Genomic DNA, 18455 nt, shown 5'->3' with positions numbered 1-18455 from the left:
GGCACAGTTCATGGGACCCTCTTACAATTACAGGGAGCCCAGAGTCAGAGCCCCCCCTGCCTTTTTTTTTTTTTTTTTTTAATTAATTAATTTAGTTATTTTTTTGGCTGTGTTGGGTCTTTGTTTCTGTGCGAGGGCTTTCTCTAGTTGCGGCAAGCGGGGGCCACTCTTCATCGCGGTGCGCGGGCCTCTCACTATCGCGGCCTCTCTTGTTGCGGAGCACAGGCTCCGGACGCGCAGGCTCAGTAATTGTGGCTCACGGGCCTAGTTGCTCCGCGGCATGTGGGACCTTCCCAGACCAGGGCTCGAACCCGTGTCTCCTGCATTGGCAGGCAGACTCTCAACCACTGCGCCACCAGGGAAGCACCCCCCCTGCCTTTTTGAATGCACTTGACTCCTTCTCCCCAGGGAGTCTGGCCATCCTCTTTTTTTTTTTGGCTGCATCAGGTCTTCGTTGCTGCGCGCAGGCTTTCTCTAGTTGCAGCAAGCGGGGGCTACTCTTCATTGCGGTGTGCGGGCTTCTTATTGCAGTGGTTTGTCTTGTTGGGGAGCACAGGCTCTAGGCACATGGACTTCAGTAGTTGCAGCACGTGGGCTCAGTAGTTGCGGCACGTGCGCCCTAGAGCGCGCAGGCTTCAGTAGTCGTGGCGCGTGGGCTCAGTAGTTGCAGCGCACGAGCTTCAGTAGTTGTGGCTCGCAGGCTCTAGAGTGCAGGCTCAGTAGTTGTGGTGCGTGGGCTTAGTTGCTCCACGGCATGTGGGATCTTCCCGGACCAGGGATCGAACCCATGTCCCCTGCATTGGCAGGCGGATTCTTAACCACTGTGCCACCAGGGAAGTCCCTGGCCATCCTCTTAATTTTGGTTAGGAGCTGGCTGCAGGAGACACAACCTTGCTCCAGGTGTCCATAGTCTCCTTCAAGGCCAGCAGAATGTGAACAGCCTCATTGTGAGCAGAGTCAACAGTAAGTTACCAAGCTACTGAAATGTTAGTGTGCCCATTGCCACCTCCTGCAAATCCACTGCCACTATATTGTAGGCTATGGCTTAAGCTGAACACTTTCATTGGGAACATCTTGGAGAACTTGGCCTTGAGTGCTTGAAGACTTGAGCAAGGATCTGTTCTGAGAGTTTGGCCCTCCCCTGATCATGAAGAAACCATCCAACAGGACTCACAGGAGTTTTGTGGGCAGGACTAAGAGCACCCTGGCCATGCATCCATAATGATTGCTTTTAATTGTATAAAATACTTCATCCCGTGGATGCAGCATGCTTTACCAAACCATTTCTCCATTGTCGTAGTTGCTGGCACTTTTTGATTATTTATTTATTATTTATGAGTAATCTATATGTTTTAGTGCACAAAACTTTTTTATTCTGTTAAATTCTTCCCTTAAGATAGCTTTCCAAGAGTAGAATTATTTTTTGGCTCTCGATATATTTTATCAATTTGCTTTTCAGAGAACTGAGCAATTTACATTCCAACAGCAGTGTATGTGCATTGAGACTTATCATTTAAAAATGTTTTTTGTGGGACTTCCCTGGTGGCTCAGTGGTTAAGAATCCGCCTGCCAATGCAGGGGACATGAGTTTGAGCCCTGGTCTGGGAAGATCCCACATGCCGCGGAGCAACTAAGCCCTTGCAACACAGCTACTGAGCCTGCACTCTAGAGCCCGCGAGCCACAACTACTGAGCCCATGTGCCACAACTACTGAAGCCCACGCACCTAGAGCCCATGCTCTGCAACAAGAGAAGCAATGAGAAGCCCGCGCACCGCAACGAAGTGTAGCCCCCTCTTGTCACAACTAGAGAAAGCCCGCGCACAGCAACGAAGACTCAACACAGCCAAAAATAAATAAATAAAATAAATAAATTTATTAAAAATAAATAAATAAATTAAGATCAACCAAATGAGAAGAGCAAAGGCTATTTTAAAAAAAAAGTTTTTTGCTAATTTAATAAGTGTAAAACTGAAGTTAAGTTTGCTTTGTATATTTTCTTTTCCTATTCTGTTCTAAATTGTCAGTTCTTTCCCTTTATATCAATACTTATAAAGAGTTAATTTGTTTAATTTGTATCAATTTGGTATTAGTTGCTTAAGTGAAATTTAGATTATTTCCAATAGTGCCTCTAGTACAATTTGTATCAAAAATATTCTCTTAAACATTTTAAAAAATCAAAACACTTCTAATCTTCTCAGAGATGAGTAGCAGCAACATAGTTCTTGGATTCTGCCCCTACAGGAAATTCACAAGTAGGAGCAATACCTAATTATATTTAAAATAATCAGAGAAAATATAAAAACAAAAACCAAAACCAAACACAACCCAAAACATTTAGAAGTAACTCCTTACATGTGTAAAACAACCCAGAGGTTATAAATAGCTTTCACATTTATTATCTCATATGCTTTTTGCATTCAACCCTGGAGGTAGACTGGGCGGAATTATTATGGCCATTTCACAGATGAGAACATTGAGGCTCAGTGAAGTTAAGTGCATAGTGACCCAACTAGTTAATGGCAGATCTGAGTGGAATCCAGACTTTCTGACTCCAAATGAGTTTGTTCCTGCATTTATTTAAAAAGTCATTAGTGGTAACTTATCACATCTCAGGAAATAGGCTAGAAGCTGGGGATGCAGTCATAAACAATAACCCACCCTCTTGGAGTGTATAGTCTACTAGGAGAGAAGAAGAATTGCCATATAAACTAGGAAGCACGGGAGACCTAAACTACCCAGAGAACAGACGCTCAGCCCAGCCTGGAGGGACAAGAATTAATGTAGGCTTCCTAGAGGAGGTCAAGGTTAAAGTGAACCCTGAATAACAAGCTACCCAGGCTATGAGGGATAGGGCAAGTTTGATCTAGGCCAAGGGAAGTAACTGATTCATCCAGAGGTGAGGGTATGTAAGGAGGTAGGTAAACATGATGAACCTTGGTTGGATGTGGGAGGTTAGAGAAAGGGATTCATTGAGGATGATGCCCAGGTTTCTAGCCTGAATAACAGGGAGGATGGGGGTGTCACTCACTGAGAAGGGGAGTAGAGGAGGAAGAGCAGGTCTGAGGCACATGCGTGTGCACGTGTGTGTGTGCGTGTGTGTGTGTGTGTGTGGATTGTCAAGCCCCAAAAGTCCTCAGGTAAATAAGAACCTTTCCTTTCCCTAGAGAACTCTGTATTCCAGTGAGAGAAGCAAAGACATAAAAAATAATTCTGACATAAAATGAGAGGTGTTAAGTGATAGACATGTGTATGAGGTTTGGGGGGCACAGAATAGGGCAGGACTAAATCTGGGGGGTAGGAAGAAAGAACCATGCAAGGAGGTTTCCTAGAGGCAGTGATACTAATGTGGAGAAGGCAAAAGGGTTCCAAGTAGAAGAGGTGTGTGGGAACTGGTGAGGTTTATTTTGGCTTTGCTGGGTCTTCGTTGCTGAGCATGGGCTTTCTCTTGTTATGGCAAGTGGGGGCTACTCTTTTTTTAAAATTTTTAAAAATTAATTAATTAATTTTTATTTTTGGCTGCATTGGGTCTTTGTTGCTGTGCATGGGCTTTCTCTAGTTGCAGCAAGTGGGGGCTACTCTTCGTTGCGGTGCGCGAACTTCTCATTGTGGTGGCTTCTCTTGTTGCGGAGCACGGGCTCTAGGCACGCAGGCTTCAGTAGTTGTGGCTCGCGGGCTCTAGAGCGTAGGCTCAGTAGTTGTGGCGCATGGGCTTAGTTGCTCCACGGTATGTGGGATCTTCCTGGGCCAGGGATTGAACCCGTGTCCCCTGCATTGGCAGGTGGATTCTTAACTACTGCACCACCAGGGAAGTCCTGGAACTGGTGAATTTCAAAGATAGCAACCTGGAAGTTCTGTTTGGTGAGGTGTAGGATGTGAGTGGGAGTTCTCTTGGAGCTGGTGGGGTTGGCAAGGGGCTGAGAGGTATGGACTTCACCTCGTTGATGATGGGCTAGAATTCAAAAAATCCTTCTTCAATTACTAAAATGTAGCTGCATCCATTAGAATGTAAGTTACACAGGGGCAGATCATTGAATAGTGTCCGGAACATAGTAGGTACTCAGAAACTATTTGTTGAATGAATGAGTGGTTGGTGATATTGAAATCTTTGCCTTATCTTCCATATTGTTGGAGATTTCCCAACACCATCTATTTCTTTTGACTACATGCATTTCAAAATAAGGATTAACATAAAATTCATATACCAAGTTGAAAGTAGATTTTATTCATATATTTAATCTTTCTTAATCACTAGTAATTCTTTTAAAAGAAAAAACAATGTGTAAGTGGTTCTTGTGGGTCTACAAATTTTTCCTATAAGGGTTGAATATTATGAAAGAATTGAGAAGTACACAGACCATTTTGAAAATATGAATAGGTGCTAAAGCATTTTAGTTGATGCTGTTTTCATTATCATTAAGAAGTTGGAAAAGACCAGATAACTAAACTAAATTTGAAAAAAAATTAGATATTTCTAGACTATATTGTATCCTGGAACCAGCAATCTAAAAGCTAGGTGGGTTTAGCAAGTATTTTCAAATGTCAGCATAGTTGGGAACATGAACAATACTTAACCAATCAAAAGTTATCAAATGTTAGAGGTGGGAGATATCTTTGACTTCTGGTCCATTTTTTCATTGTACAGGTAAGAAACTGGGGCCCAGAGAGGGAAAGGGACTTGTCCAAGATCATACAGCAAGTTAGAGACAAGCCAAGAATAGCATCCAGATGTTTGACTCTTAGTCCAGCACCCTCTTTATTATTCCATGCTGTAGTGGCTATTGTTTTTCTCTATCTAGAGCCTACCTCCTCCACTTCAGTAAACAGATTTCATCCCTCTGGCCACAGGGGTAGGCACTGGCCCAGGCTAGGTCAATCATTGTATATAGTACTTCACCCTCTCTGGCCTTAGTCATTGGTTCAAGTGATGAGGATGTGACCCAAGCTTGACCAATCAGAATCCTTTTCTGGGATTTGTGACAGTGGATCTAGGAAAGAAAAGGACCTTTTCCTTTCTGGTTGTGAGGCTGCGAGGATATGAGCTCAAAACTAGGGTGGCTAGGCCTGTGTCACATGGAAAGAATGAGAACAAAAGGAAGACAGACAGGAGAGGTAGTCCAGATGGGAGCTGAATTACGCTAATCTCCAAGGTGTATCCATCTTGAAGTTTTTTTTAGCTCTTTTCTTTTTTTAAAAACAATGATAATATTCTTCCAATAACCACCCTGTTTTTGTTTTTGTTTTTTTCCTTTTTCTTCTTTTACTAAAGCAAGTTGGACTTGGGTTTCTGTCCCTTGCAGCCAAAGAGTCTAACCAGGGTTTCTCAACAGCAGCAGTACTGGCACTTTGGACCAGATCATTGTGTTGGGAGGGGCTGCTCTGTGCAGTATAGGATGTTTAGCAGCAGCCCTGGACTCTACCTCACTAGATGCCGGTATCACTCCACCCCAGTTGTGGCAACCAAAAATGTCTCCAGACATTACCAGATGTCCACTAGGGGCTGGGACAAAATTGTCCCTGGTTGAGAACCACTAATCTTGTCTAATACCCATGGTGACTATTACTAAAACAAACAAACAAAACCCAAACAAACAAACAAACAAAACAGATAGGGAAAACGGAAATTCAGTGAGATGTGGGACTTTTTTCAAAGTGGCAAAGACAGGACTACTAAATCGAGCAAAAAGGATCCAGGAAGTGATACTGCAAGGAGATGTTGGTACATGCAAATGTTGGCTCTCATAGCTGTTGGAATAATAACAAACTCCACAAAATGATTTGGGATTTTACCCATGACACAGGCGGTAACTCTCTACCTAAGAATTCTCACGCATGTCACAAGGTGGTGAGACAAAGCAATGTCAGTTAGTTTTATTTCTGTTGTTTTAGATCTCTCTGGTGAATGACTTGGAGGTTTGGGTTCAGTGAACTTTTACTGGGTGTCTCCAGAAAGCTCACTGCATGCCTTTCTGAAGCAGATATCCAGGAAGTCAAACCTTGCTATAATTAAAATAATAATAAGATTCATTGCACAATGATGATGTGTCTACATGAATGAGATTAGTAAAATACCAGGAAGAATCAACTTCATTTTTGTTAGAACTATTTTTGAAGAAGTGCTCTTCAGAAGCAGGATTGTGAGGAAAAGATTACTAGCACAGGAATCAAGAGGTCTAGATGTGAGCCTGACTCTGCCACTAATGCTGTGTGATATTGTGCAAGTGTCTCCCTCTCTCTGGGCCTCAGTTTCCTTCTCTGTATAATGAGGGGTTGGATCAGACAAATGCTGAGGAACTTTCCAGGACTGACTTTCAGTGATTCTTGTTGGCAGCCACTATGTCATATCTATCTTGGTTCCTCTATCCTCAACCCAGGACCTGGTGCAGCACCAGAAACAAAATAGGTACTAAGCAAATGCTTATTAAATGCACAGATAAATGAATTAGTTATGAGATAAATGACAAGAACATCCCAGCTTCCACAGATGCATAGAATTAGAAGGAATCTTAGAATTGAAAGTGATCCCTAAGCTTACTTAGCAAAGCCCAGCCAAAGCTAGAACTCTCTACCTTGTTTCTGACAGATGGACATATAGTTTCTGTTTAAAAACTTCTGATGACAGGGAATTCACTATCTGCAGAGGTTCCATTTTTGGATAGCTCTAGATATTAGGAAGTTCTTCCTTATCTGGAACCAAAATTAACCTCCTTGTAGCTGTCACTTTCCTCTATTTTTATTTTTTTAATTAATTTTAATTTTAATCTAAGAATATATGCATATAACTTGAAAAGTAAAATAATACTAAAGTCTTATTATAATGAAAACTCTCTTCCTCATCCTTTCTAATTCCCCAGGGCTGCCCCCCTCCAATCACTTTACACTCCATTAGCTGTTTCTTCTGCTACTTATATCTGCATTTCCAGTTGATATGCTTATACTGTTATTTCTTGATTTATCAATTTTAGACATTATCTATTGATTTCCTATTTTAAGGAAGAGGGTGTAGCCCTCGTAACTAACCTTCTCTAAATGTCCCTGTCTTTATCCTCTTACTATATATACTATCACAATGTTTGGTTCAGTCAGTATTCAGTGTTTTCACAAGTATTGATATAACTATGTAAATGTTGTTTAATGCTAAGCCAAGTAAAATACTGTGTTTCTCTTCTTTGTACTTATTTTTGTTTTTCCTGGAGTTAATAATTTCTTTGATTAGTTTTCTATGTACTTTTCTCTAATGATTCCCAAATATTTCAACTAAACTGTAAAACAGCTATCAACACATCATTTAAAAAAGTTTTTATTTTTATCAAAGTTATACATATACATAAAGAGTCAAATAACTATTATAAGATCTGACAATGATAAATGTCAAATTTATGCCACAATATACATTTCAGAAAGCTCTTTCATCTAATCATGAACAACAGATGTGGCTGGAGGTTGTTATGTTTTGGAAACAGGTTAAGAAATGGAAGCTCAGAGGGAAAATGACCTGCCTAAGGTCACACAGAAGCACCTAGAGGAGCAGAGCCTTTAACGCAGCCCAGCACTTTCCCAACTACATTTATGTCTGGAAACATTACTTTGACTCCAAACTGGTTAATGGCAGAATGTGTCCCAAAGATAAGGGGCTCCTGGGATGTGACTCATTTTTAACAGACTGGAATAAATCGCTTCTGTGCAAAGCAGGGCTCAGCAACTGGCAGGACTGAGTGGGGTTGGTAGCCAGTCTGAAGCCTCAGTGTAAAAGGTGAGAATGCCTCCACACCCTGTAATCCCACAAACAGGGTCTCTACTTTTTAAGATTCCTAACAGTGTTACAGAAACCCTCCAGGGGCTTAAACTTGACACACAGACAGGTAAGTCGGGGGAGGTAGGTAATCTCCTCACGCCACCTCCCTACCTGCTAGAGAACATATCACCTTAATCCTCATGAGGCAGATCTCTTCTTGTTCCTGTTGGGAACCAGGAGGGAAGGAGTGAGAAATGGCCCCAGGCCTGGAGTCAAACCATTCTCATTTTGCAGAAGTGAGTTCTAGAATGTAGAAAGGAAGCTGCGTTCAGAAACAACTAGAACAATCCCTGCACAATTAGGACTGTGGAGAGGGTCCCTTTGACCCTTGCTGAGGGAGTCGATAGAGACCGACTTCTGAGTCCCTGGAGGTAGGAGCGTCTTTAGCTATTTTTACCAGAAACAAGGCAGGGAGGATTTGACTCCCTAGACCATAAGGACAGCACTGCCAGGGCAGAGGGACATGATGCTCTCCCAGCTAGCCCCCAAATCTTCCTGACCCTCTTCCTCAGCTCTAATCTCCAAGTTCTCCCCAGCTTTTCAAGGCCTATGGTCTCCTGATTGGCCATCACGTGCAAACCGTTGGAACAGCACAGAATTGACTCAACACCAGCTCTGGGGAGGGACAGACTGCCTGCTGAGGGGACTCACACCCAGAACATCCTGGAGCAGGTGTGTGGAGCTGGGGGCAGGGCAAGCAGCCTGGCCTAGAAGGTGACAGAGGCTCCCAGCCCACTTCACTGCCTCTGGAGTCTACGGTTTCATTTGGGTTGGAAAGGCTGGTGGTAGAGACCACAGAGCCCTGGAGTGAGAAGAAATCTTTGTGACAGCTCATTTGAGAGAGAGGAGTATGGAGGCTGAGGGTGAGGGCCCTGCCTCGGGCCATCCAGCAGGTCGGTGCAAGAGTTGCTAATAGCAATAGCAGTAATTAGGTGCTTACTGTATGCTAAGCACAGAGCAAAACACTTGACATCCATTAATTCATTTAATCATCCCAACAACTCTGTGAGGGAGGTACTGTTGTTTCTCCTGTTTTCCAGAGCAAACTGAGGCTCAGAGTGGTGAAGTAATTTGCCGAAGCCATGGGGCTAGAAAAATGTGGAAGCAGGACTTGAATCCAGGCTTCTCTGCCCTTGAAGCCTGTGCTGTGGACTCTAATGAGATATCACATAGGGCAACACTTTGGATAAAAATTAGAAAATTGCATTTCCCTCTGTTCCAGTGTTCATTTGTCACTGAGCACTAATTAAAGGAAGAATTTGGGAGGCCATGATGGCGCGGGGAGTCAGGAGGTCTTGGGTCCCAACCTTCTGCCTGACTTGCTATGTGCCTCGGGACACTATCTTCCTTCCTCTCTCTGACCCTCAGTTTCCTCATCTTGGGGGCAATGTCATAAAAGCACATTCTATGCTACAAACAGGGGCAGTCATGTGTTGTGGACATACTTCTGTCCAGCCCTCAGTGGCAAAGGGGGAAAAGGCCACCAGAGGAGATTCTGGGCAGTGGCACAAGGCCTGACCCCCCGAGAGTCTAGGCTGCTTCTAGCCCACCAGCCAGGCCAACACAAAACCTCAGCTTTTGTTTGACTTGGCTTCTTGCACCTTGTTTAGTCTGCAGAGCAAGCTGCTTATCCTACTGTCTTTGTCACAGGCCATTAGTACGGACATAATCCCCGGGGGCTTACTGCTTTCTCTAGGAATTCAAGGAAGGCCACAGAGGGAGCCCAGCTCTTCAGAGCCATCCCCTACTCCCCAGCCCCCATCAGAGCAGCCTCAGCTGAGAACCTGTGGCATTGTGTGCTCCTGGTCTGTGATTCTGGCTGTGTGACCTTGGACCAGTCTCTCTCCCTCTCTGGGCCTCCATCTGCCCATCTGTGCACAGAGAGAACTGGCTCAGATGCTTTCAAAGGGACTTCAACTCCCTGAGGTTGAGAAATACATTCCTATGTGGTTTCTCCCCCTTGAGGCCTCCCTCATCCCTCTACTGAGCTCTCCCCCATTTCTGAAGCAATCTGTAGCATTTTCACTGATCCCATCCCTGCCCTGAGCCTGGTGCCAATCCCTCTCTCATTCAACCTCCTGCTTGTAAACTGGGGATAATAATACCTGATTACAAAATCTACAAACAATAAATGCTGGCGAGGGTGTGGAGAAAAGAGAACCCTCTTGCACTGTTGGTGGGAATGTAAACTGATAGAGCCACTATGGAGAACAGTATGGAGGTTCCTTAAAAAACTAAAAACAGAACTACCATACAACCCAGCAATCCCACTACTGGGCATATACCCTGAGAAAACCATAATTCAAAAAGAGTCATGTACCACAATGTTCATTGCAGCTCTATTTACAATAGCCAGGACATGGAAGCAACCTAAGTGTCCATTAACAGATGAATGGATAAAGAAGATGCGGCACATATATACAATGGAATATTACTCAGCTGTAAAAAGAAACGAAATTGAGTTATCTGTAGTGAGGTGGATGGACCTAGAGTCTGTCATACAGAGTGAAGTAAGTCAGAAAGAGAAAAACAAATACCACATGCTAACACATATATATGAAATCTAAAAAAAAAAAAAAAATAGTTCTAAAGAACCTAGGGGCAGGACAGGAGGAATAAAGATGCAGACGTAGAGAGTGGACTTGAGGACACGGGGAGGGGGAAGGGTAAGCTGGGACGAAGTGAGAGAGTGGCATGGACATATATACACTACCAAATGTAAAATCGATAGCTAGTGGGAAGCAGCCGCATAGCACAGGGAGATCAGCTGGGTGCTTTGTGACCACCTAGAGGGGTGGGATAGGCAGGGTGGGAGGGAGATGCAAGAGGGAGGGGATATGGGGATATATGTATATGTATAGCTGACTCACTTTGTTATAAAGCAGAAACTAACACACCACTGTAAAGCAATATACTCCAATAAAGATGTTAAAAAAAAAAACCTGTTAACACCCTGCTGCTGTGGGGATTAACTAATTAGTGGTTATTAAGGGATGGAGGAACACAGTGCAGTGTTTCCATTTAGGGCAGCTTTCCTCCTTCCTGCCACTGTCTGCACAATCTCAGAGAGTTAGTTGGAAAACCCCAAGAGTCTGACTTCTGGCACCCAGATGGAGAAACTGAGGCTGAGGGCAAGGAGTAAGACCATGCATTTGTTTTTGCAGCGCAGAGGGGCCGGAACTCAGGGCTCTGGACGTTTGTCCAGTGCCCCTCCATCATGCACAGTGGTTGTGGTCCAGGTCTGTGGTGGTGGTCCCTCTACTGGGCTGGAAGATCAACCAAAAGGCTTCCACACCTTGGGCCTGATTCACAGGGCTTCCACAGCCTGGTATCAAGGAACAAAATTTGGCTTCAGCCAGTCCTGGGTGCCAGTCCCGGCATCTTGGCTTACTAACTGAGTGACCTGGGGCGTGTCACCCCTGTTCACTGCTGAACTGTCAGTTTCATCAGTAAATGGGGATAATGACACCTTCCTCAAAGGTTGCTGTGAGTATTGGCCCAGAGCAGGAGTTCAGGAAATAGGTATTATTATTATTACGTTTTTGTCAACTGCGATGATGGCCAAAGCTCACCACGAGAGCTGCTCAGCGATGCTTCAGGAGCAGACCCTCACCAAGTGCTGCTGTGGGCTACACCCTGCCTAGGGGCTTCCGTGTACAGCACCTCCTTCATCCTGACCCCAAGGCAGCAAGGGTGGTGTTATTACCGCATTTGACAGAGTTGTACATGGAGGCTCAGAGAGGAAGATAACTTGTTCAAAGTTGTGTTTGCTTTGCAAGTGAGGTGACCTCAATTTTAGTCTCTTTTCTTGCCATCTCTTAGTTCCCTTAGCCTTTATTTCCTGTGCATTCCCCTCTGTCTTTTCTATAGAGAAGTATGGGTACTGCTTGGCTCACCACAGGAGCAGCCCAGGCCCCTCACACCTCCCCACACCGCAGCCCCATTAGCACATTTGAACTCATCTCAGATACCAGCCATTTTCTGGGAGCCAGGGGGTACAGAAATCCACTAGGTCTGACCAGGCTCAGTTTGGGATGGTAATACTGTAAATACATTTGCCTTGACCCTGGGTATGGTCTCTCTGTAATAATATTGATAATATTGGTATTATCTCCCACTGCTGAGAACTTGCTAGGTGCCATGCACAGTGCTAAGCATTCATTGTTTCTTCTTTGCAATCCTTGGGCTCCGTGCCCTGTACTACTAGCTCCCTTTTACACATGAAGAAATGGAGGTTCAGAGAGGTGAAGTGACCTTGCTCAAGGGCACACGGCTGGTAAGCAGCTGTGATTTAAACCCAGATCTTTTGCCCCTACAGCCTGTGCACATAACCTCTGTACTCCTCCACCCTCCTTGGGGCCTGGGGCCCTGGGACTGACCCAGACCCAAACCTGGGTCATCCCAGGTCCCATCCATCCTTTAGGTTCCTGCAATTGTCCTCTCACCTGGGGTGACAGACATGTATACAGGCAGTCACTTCATCTGTGAAATGGGAATAAATAATGACCACCTTGCAGGGTTTTGGAGATGAAATACAGGCAGAGCACTTTTCAAATTGCCTGGCATGGTGAACACATAATAAATGGCAGTAGTTATTATTATTGACACGACCTTGGCTTCCCATGGGGTCCATGGAATAAGGGGGTTCATGTGCTAATGGGAAAGGGAAGCCAGAAGAGGTCATGTGCTAATAGAACAGAGCATCCTTTCTCTGATGATTTGTTTAGTCTGCAGTCAGGACAAAAGCAAAGTAGGGGGCATGGTCATTGTCTCTGAGGGGCTGCCCTGGGTAGAGAGAGAGCAGATAGAGTCTTGGGAGACCCAGAGGACAAAGCCAGTGGGGAGGAGTTTCAGGATTGAGGTTGGTTTTTAAATGGCCAAAGAAGGAAGGGGCTTCCTTGAGTGGTGTTGAGCTCCCCCAAACTGGAGGTGTGTGAGCAGGGGCTGCAAGCTAACTGGCAGTGGTGTTGCAGAAGGCATTTTAGTGGCTGTATCACATGATTTCTGAGGTCTCAGGATAGAAAAGTTACAAGAAGGTTGATTTCGACTCAGCATAAGCAGGAGTTTTCTAGCAGAGCTATCTAAACACAGCTTAAGGAACTGATAGTGAGGTTCACATCATAGGGAGCACTTAAGCAGAAGCTGGATAAACACTTGGGAGGAATGTTGTTGAATGGATAAGTGCATCATACAGAAGGCTGGATTAGACGACTCCTTAGTGAGAGATGATATGACACTGGTGGAAAAGAAGGGGCCAGAGTCTACTCTGAGGTCTGATCCAGACACCAGCATTCGCCAGCTGGGTGACCTTGGGCAAGAGTCTTCACCTCTGAGAGCTTTGGCTTCCTTACTTGTAAAATGAAAATTATAATCTCTATCCTGCTTACCTTCCAGGACTGTAGTGAAGGGTCAGAGATACACAGACTATAAAAAGGCTCTGAGAACTCTGAAACCACTGTGAATTATTCTTCTGGCCCTGTGGGAAGACAAGAAGATGGGGTGGAGGAAGATAGGTGGAGAGGAAGGAGAGAGAGGAGAAAGGAAGAGGTATCTGGCTTTGTGCTGAGTGCCGGATTGGAGGAGAAAGGAGTCTGTAGCAGATGATCTGCTCCTTTTAGAGCTGCAGCAATAGTTTGAATCTCTTAGAACAGTGCTGTCCACTAGAACTTTCTGTATTTATGGAAATGTTCTATATTTGCGCTGTCCAATCAATAGCCACTAGCTACAAGTGGCTATTGAGCCCTTGAAAAGCAGCTAGTATAACTGAGGAACTAAATTTTAAATTTTACTTGGCTACCATATTGGACAACTCAGCTCTAAAGAAGGCAACAGGAACCTCCTTCCTTCCCATCATCCCTATTCTCGCGTCCTGCATAGGTATTGTGACCCCACGCTGCCTGGGCACTGCAGAGGTCACCAAGATGAACAAGACAGGGGCCTGCCCCCGAAGAGCTCACAGCTTATTCTGGGAGATGGACGGATTGGCATGTAGATAGAAATTACAATCCAAGGTGAGGCATACAGACTACTGCTGTGTGGGAGTAAAAGGAGGGAGCCTCTCACTCAGGTGGGGCTTTACAGACTGTACGTGAAGGATAAAGTGGGGCATCCTGGGCAGGAAAAAGCCTTCCTGTTGAGGGAACGGCATAGGCAAAGGCTTGAAAGCAAGAAGGAGCACAGAAGGTTTGGAGAGTGAAGGTTGGTGTGCGGGCGGAGGAGGGCCAGCGGCAGGAACCAAATCCCAGATTCCCTGTTCCAGTCCCCCAAGGAATGCCCATTGAGCTGCTGGGTAGAGGCCATCAGGGGCAGGCCTGGTGAGGGGCCTGTCTGTCCAAACTGCCTGGCACCATTCAGGACAAGTTAAGGGGTGGCTTTGGAGGGGGTCTCCTCCCTCTGCCCCTTACTCACAGAGTCTTGTCTTCTTGCCTGGCCTTCATGGAAGAGCTCAGGGTCCTGCCATCCACCTTTGGCAGAATCCCCGAGGGTCCGTCTCTGAGAGCACACCCTTCTTGTCCTCAGTCTTCCCACCAAAAACTTGCCCATGACTCAGACTTCGGCATTACTGGGCTGGCCTGTTTCCTCATCTCACAGGTCCTGGTCTGATAGCCTGACTGACTTCCTAACTGGCACTCTTGCCTCCAGCCCCACCTCACTCCAGTCCAACTTCTTGCAGAAACTAGTAGGAGAAAATGTCCTGCCTAAGGATTTGCTGTGGCCCAAGTTTAAGGGAAGCTTCAGTGAGGGTAGCCATTGGATGTAGCGCTGCGCACATTAGTGGCTGCCTGCCCGGTGCCCTGCCTCCTCTTGCTCCCTCTTTTTTTTTTTTTTTTGATTTTTATTGGAGGATAGTTGATTTACAATGTTGTGTTAGTTTCTGCTGTACAGTAAAATGAATCAGTTATACATATATGTATATACACTCTTTTTTAGATTCCTTTCCCGTATAGGTCATTACAGAGTATTGAGTAGACGTCCCTGTGCTATACAGTAGGTCCTTATTAGTTATCTATTTTTCCTCTTGCTCCCTCTTAACAGAAGCCCCATCATACACACACAGCAACAGCCATCTGCCTCTGGGGGGCTCTGACCTACCCCTAACTTCAGAGATGAACCCAGTTGGTCTCAGGAAAATTCCATTTCACTTGCTGTTGGCCCTGTCCCAACTTGTTGGTTGAGGAAAGGCATGAGATCCAGGTTTGGCCAATGAAGCACAGGAGATACCTGCTGGAGAAGGTTTCCTTGTCTTACCCCTGAGAAAGAGATGTAGTAAAAGCTGGTCCCTCTACTTCCTTGTGTTGATGTCATGTGGATGTGATATCTGAAATCAGATATGGTCATCTCATTTCTAAGCAGAATGGGAAGTTTGAAAGAACCTGAAGACATCGTTGAACCCTTGAATGAACCCTCCCTGAAGGCCATCCTATCTCTACACTTTTTGTTTTGTGAGATAACATTTCTGTTATTTTCAGCTAAAAGCTTCTTAACAATACAGAGAGGTGAGGTACATTGGTCAGGACTCTTTCAGTGTCGAGTGATAGGAACTCAGTTCCAACTGGCTTGAGCAAAAGAGGGGACATGATACTGCTTTGTATGATAATATAAGATGCATCTCCATGTGGGCAGAGAAGTCTAGGCAGCTTATGTGGATTTAGAAAAATGGTTTTCTTCTAGTAGTCTAGAGCCTACACTGGTTTTGAGAATTATGGTTTAGCTTTGGGAAATGGTGTGTGTGTGTGTGTGTGTGTGTGTGTGTTCTCCAAGCATTACCATTTGGAAGACTGTGGGAAGAATGAGTAGGAATTTTTATCTCATACTGGTGGAAACACATGGATGAGGACCATCCTCTGAGGGCCCGAGCCCACCCTATCTTCTGCTGGGGCCCTGCATGGTTATTCTAGATTCAGACTCTGGGAGAGATACTGCCAGACGGTTACTGTGTACTGTGAATCTCCTTGACTTTGGGTTAGTGCCATCCCTGTGATCAGGGTTGAGCTTTTCCTAATTGGCAGAGGTTCCCCTGGTGAAGGACTGACAAAGGGGTTCCTTTCTCAGAGAAGGGAAAAGGAAGTGGTGTTCAAGGCAAGAAACCTGAGACCTCCTGGGGAGGGTTGATATTTCTTTATTTTGGACTCTTGGAAGAGTTCTATTTGGAGTCCAGTTTTACGGATGCAATTCCATTGTTCTTCCTGACCTTCAGTAGAGGCTGGTAGACATATAGGCTTGTGGGTGGGTTGTGGGGTATTGAGGATGGGCTGGGGGTGGCTGGGTGGCTTTTTTAGCAGTTCCCATATGGTGAAGCCCTGCAGTGGTAGTTACGTCATATGGCAGGTGACCAGAGCAAAGCAAATGGAAGCCCAAAACAAGGAGCTGAGAGTGGTGGGTAATTGAGACCCTTTGAGATCCATTCCTCACCCCTAATAGACCTCCAAATATTTCCCCTTTAGGCCTCAGTGTCAGGGTTAAGGTGGGGCTTGAGGGTAGACACAAGATCTAAGAAGACACACCTCCCCACCCATAGCTCCTCTGCCCTCTTGGGTCCTTCCAAAGCCAAGGAAGTGGGGCCCCACTTTCCCCTTGGGGTCTGAGCTGGGACCCAAGGTGCCCACAAACTGGGATATCTGTCCTCCACAAGGAGAAGTGATGCCTGTTACTTCCTCCCTTTTGCTGAGAGGCTTAGGGACTTAGTGTAGCTGTTGAGAAACAAAGCTGGTTAAGTGATGAGCATTATATTTTGATCCACAAGCCTGTCTGTTTCCAAAATTCCCTTGTAGACACCATCAAGCAAAATCTGGCAGGTTTTTTTTTTTTCCTCCAAAAGCTGTTAAAATTGCTTGGTTAGATATGATACCAGAAACCGTTTTCTTTCTTGTTGTTTTGCGTTCCTCTCTAACCCTCTCCACTGAGGCCACCAGTTTGGAAGCTTTCTGGGTGCAAGAGGAGGGGGCTGCTCCTTGATCCTCCTTAGCCTGGCATTCAAGGCTCTTTTTCATGAACTGGCCTTCTCAGACTTAGCTCCAGCTTCTCCCCAGCACGTTCTCTCTCTTTTTTTTTTTTTAAAAAAAGCAAAGATATCTCTATTTTTATCAGTAAATCCAGAGACCCATAATTACCCTCCCTGTTTTGCATTCTTTTCCTTCTGCCTAAAATACCTTTTTTTTTTTTTTTTTAATACCTTTTATTCCCTTCTCCGTCCCAGTCTTCCCTTTACATGTCCAAAGTCTACCTAGCTTTTAAAGCCCAGGGGAAATGCCGCCTGTACTAAAAGCCCTGCCAGTGCAGGGACTGAAGTCATCAGAGGGACCTATGTTCAAATCTCAGCTCCACCACTATTAACCATGTGACTACAGACAAGTAGCTTTCTCTCCCTGAACTTCATTTTCCTTGTCTGAAAAGTGGAGATAATTACCCCCACAATCTAATATCCACGCAGCGGCCAGAGGGATCCCATGCAAATATAAGTCAAATAATGTCACCTCTCAGCTCAGGATTCCCCAGTGGCTCCTCATTCACCCAGAGTAAAAGCCAAGTCCTTGCAATGGCTCTCTATGCTCCGACTCCCATCTCTGAATCAACCATTCCTGCTCTCCCACCCCAGATTCCTCACAGAGGCTCCAACAGGCCTGGCATTTTCCTGCCTCAGGAGCTTTGCATCTGCTGTTCCTTCTGCCTGAAACACTCCTCCCTATGGATGCCCCCAACCCTTCCTTCACCTCCTTCACGTGTTTGCCCAGATGTCACTTTCGGGGTAAAGCCTTCTCTGATCAGCCTATTTAAAGTTATAACCACTCCCCTTCTTGATTTCTCTCCTGATTCCCCTTCCTTGCTTTATTCTTCCCATACATGTCACCTTCTAATACAGTGCATGATTGTCTTATTTGTTATGTTTATTTTCTGTCTCCTTCTACTAGAAAGTAATCTTAAAGAGGACAGAGAGTTTTTGTCTGTTTAGTTTTCTGATGTGTCCTCCAGCGCCCAGAACAGTGCCCTCAGAGTAGGGGCACTCAATAAATATTTGTAGAATGAATGAACGAATGAAAGAGTGAATGATTTCTGGTGGCCTTTGAGCCCCAAGAGCCACTGAGAGCTGTCCCTGGTGCTGCCCTGGCCTGGCCTCTCCCAGCCCTTCCTGCAGTTCCGTGCTGACCTTAGCTTGTTTGGTCACTCTCAGCTCCTCTGGCCCCATCTCCACTCACTCCTCAGCCGCTGGTCCAGCCAGTCAGATGGCAGAAGAGGAAAACACCAGGCATAAAATGAGGGGTGTTCGGCCCTATGAACTCAGCTCCCAAAGGCCCTCAGGATCAAGTCCAAACTCCTTGGCATGTGCTCCGAGGCTCCTGCCTCCCTCTTCAGCCCATCTTGTACCTCTTTCTCCTGCTGCCTGTGCTCCTGGTCTCTTTGTGTTCCTTGAACTATGTGTTCTGTTATGTTTCTTGACCATCTCTGGCTCAGGATTCCATGCTGTTCCCACTCCCCGTGACTTCTTGTCTGCCCAACTCTCCGTCAGCCTTCAGATTTTATCTCAAAGATCACTTTCTCCTGAATGCCTTGCTTGATTCCCAGATAAGGTTTACACTCGCATGGGGGTCTGATCCCCCCTCTTTGGCAACAGTTATTATGCTTGTAATTATTCTTCACTGCTTTCCTCCTCACTAGACTGTGAGG

At 45.4% G+C, this 18455-nt stretch overlaps 1 pseudogene; it reads right to left on the bottom strand.

Annotated features, from left to right (window-relative positions):
• LOC132367589 (small ribosomal subunit protein uS14-like) overlaps positions 1 to 18455 on the bottom strand; it is a 33897-nt pseudogene that overhangs the window by 2347 nt on the left and 13095 nt on the right.

The sequence above is a fragment of the Balaenoptera ricei genome, chromosome 6 (assembly GCF_028023285.1).
Source record: "Balaenoptera ricei isolate mBalRic1 chromosome 6, mBalRic1.hap2, whole genome shotgun sequence".
NCBI classification, from domain to species: Eukaryota; Metazoa; Chordata; class Mammalia; order Artiodactyla; family Balaenopteridae; genus Balaenoptera; species Balaenoptera ricei.
This window is presented reverse-complemented; position numbering and strand designations above follow the sequence as displayed.